Below are 2,536 nucleotides of genomic sequence, written 5' to 3'. Positions count from 1 at the left end.
TAACTATCGGAACTTCAATATCAACATTAAACGATGGTGATAAAGGCAAGTTTTCAGTCATTATAATTACTATATTTGTGATTTTAATATTCAAAATTTATATTTCACTAACATTACTACACTATATTAAAAATTCAATAAATTTCTTTAAACAATGTTACTGAAACCTGCATTCGACCTTCAAAAGGAAGTTCAGGATCCACAAAAAAAAAAACATAATCGCATGTTTACATATACATATACATACTTATTTCAATATTAATCTTTCTGAATATTGGACAGGAAATCATGAATCGGAAGACTCATACAATGTTTTAACTATTGGACCTTCAAAAATAACATGCAACGATGGTGATAAAGGCAAGTTTTAATAAATTATAAGAAGTATATTTCTGATGTTATTATTCATTATTTAAATTTGACTTACATTACTAAACTATATTCAACATTACCAATAATTCTTTAAATGAAGAAACTAAATCTTACATTCAACCTTCTAAAGGAACTACAAGTTCGACAGCAAAGGAAAAGGATAAAGGCATGTTTACATACTTTATATTAAATAAATAATTATAAATATTTTTACTATAATTCAATATTAAGCTTTTTGAATATTGGACAGGAACATCTTATATAAATCAAGATGATTTGTACATCCACATGTTACTACTGATTTAATTCCTAGAAAAGGACAAATTGTGTGAAGTGTAAATGCAGGAATTGAAATGTATATAAATTATGTAAAAGCAGCTGGTTTTGGAATTAGATTAGGAACAGCAACAGATATGGAAATATATATAAAAAAATAAAAAATAAAAAACCATTGATACTCTTACATCCAAAAGTTTGGAAAAAAAAAAGGAAAGGAAATCATATTCTAAAGTCACAAGATGTATGGCTATGATTGGTTTTGATAGAAATGTTGCAACAAATACAATCACTATATATGCATTTAAAGAAGCACATAACCATCCACTTACATAATTTAATGAAGAAAGCATCTGCTCTCCACATCATCATCTTAGTATTTTTGATCAGGAACTAATTGTTAAAGCTTCAACTATCAACATTGTTGCCACAAAAGCACACAAGATAAGAGCTTCATTAAAGGGAGGATATGATAATTTTACAACAACATTTCAAAAAATTTTGGAGAGATTATACCAATATTGTTGGACCAAATGATGCTCAATGTGTTGTAGACGAGTTGATAATTCGCAAAGATAATTATCAAAATTTCCATTTTCAATATAAGTTGGATGATGATGTGCTAAATGCTATGTTTTGGGTTGATGAAACAGGAAAAGAAAACTACTCCAAGTTTTCTAATGTTATATCAATGGATGCAACATATAGAATAAACAGGTAAAATTTATATTTATTACATTACATTATACAATAAGGGATACATTTTACAAATATTTTCAGGTACAATATGATATTTGTTCCTTTTACTGCTATAAACAACCATGAAAAGACAATCAATGTTGGAGCAGGACTAATATCAGATGAAACAATTGAATCATACACTTGGTTATTAGAAGCTTTTTTGTCATCACATAAGAAGAAACCAACAATGATTATGTTAGATATGGATGCAACATTATCTTCTTCCATAGCAAAGGTGTTTCAAGGATGTACTCACAGATTATGTATGTGGCACATAATGTCAAAAATGCCATAAAGGTAACACATAGATTAATTTATTGAATTAAAAATAGCTTATGAAAATATACTAATAAAAACAAATTTTACACGACAGATTGAACCTGGTGTAGTTTCAAATTCAGATTTCAAGAAACGCATAAATCAACTAGTTTGGAATATGAATATTGAACCATCATAATTTGAGAACAAATGGGACTTGATGTTGCATGAATTTCATTTGAAGGATAATAAATGGTTAGCTGATATGCTCAACAAGAGAGACAAATGGATTCCCTCCTATTTCAGAGATATACAAATGTGTGGAATTATGAAGACTACATCTCAATCTGAAAGTTCAAATTCATTTTTCAATGTTTTCTCAAGTCCAACCAACTTACTTGTGAATTTTATGTTCAATTTTGACACTGCATTTTCAAAGCAATGTCATGAGCAAAAAATATTAGATATTGCATCAAGAGATACTTCTCCACAACTGTTATTTCCACATGAAAATTTGAAAATTGAAAAGCATGCATCATTGGTATACACACGAGAAGCATTCCTTAAAGTGCAGAAACAAATAAAAAATGCATTCTATCAGTGTTTTCAAAAAAATTCTGTTTTAATTGATGTCCATCAACAATGCACAATTGTCTACAAAGAAATCAAGTCAGGCAAATGACCAGAATTGAAGGTATGGAAATATGCTACTTAATGATTATTTTAATTAAACATTAGTTTGACTTTAAAATAATATTAATGTAATTACATTTTATTATTATCTTTCAGATTTCTTTTGACGCAAAAGATGAAACAATTGAATGTGAATGTTTGCATTCACATTTTTTGGAATCCTTTGTAGTCATGATTTTAGAGTTCTTATAGATTA

The 2,536-nt window shown here is 27.9% G+C and overlaps 1 long non-coding RNA gene across 1 annotated transcript; it reads left to right on the top strand.

Moving 5' to 3' along the window:
• Positions 1-388: 388 nt before the first annotated feature.
• On the top strand, positions 389-2,281 carry LOC145037481 (uncharacterized). The gene is made up of 3 exons (XR_013678879.1): positions 389-1,365; positions 1,429-1,686; positions 1,763-2,281. It is a non-coding gene; the product is annotated as an uncharacterized LOC145037481 (long non-coding RNA).
• The last annotated feature ends 255 nt before the right edge of the window (positions 2,282-2,536 follow it).

Source organism: Lactuca saligna, chromosome 3, assembly GCF_052625555.1.
Source record: "Lactuca saligna cultivar CGN05327 chromosome 3, ASM5262555v1, whole genome shotgun sequence".
NCBI classification, from domain to species: domain Eukaryota; kingdom Viridiplantae; phylum Streptophyta; class Magnoliopsida; order Asterales; family Asteraceae; genus Lactuca; species Lactuca saligna.
The sequence above is the reverse complement of the archived record's forward strand: the minus strand, read 5'-3'. Positions and strand labels throughout refer to the sequence as shown.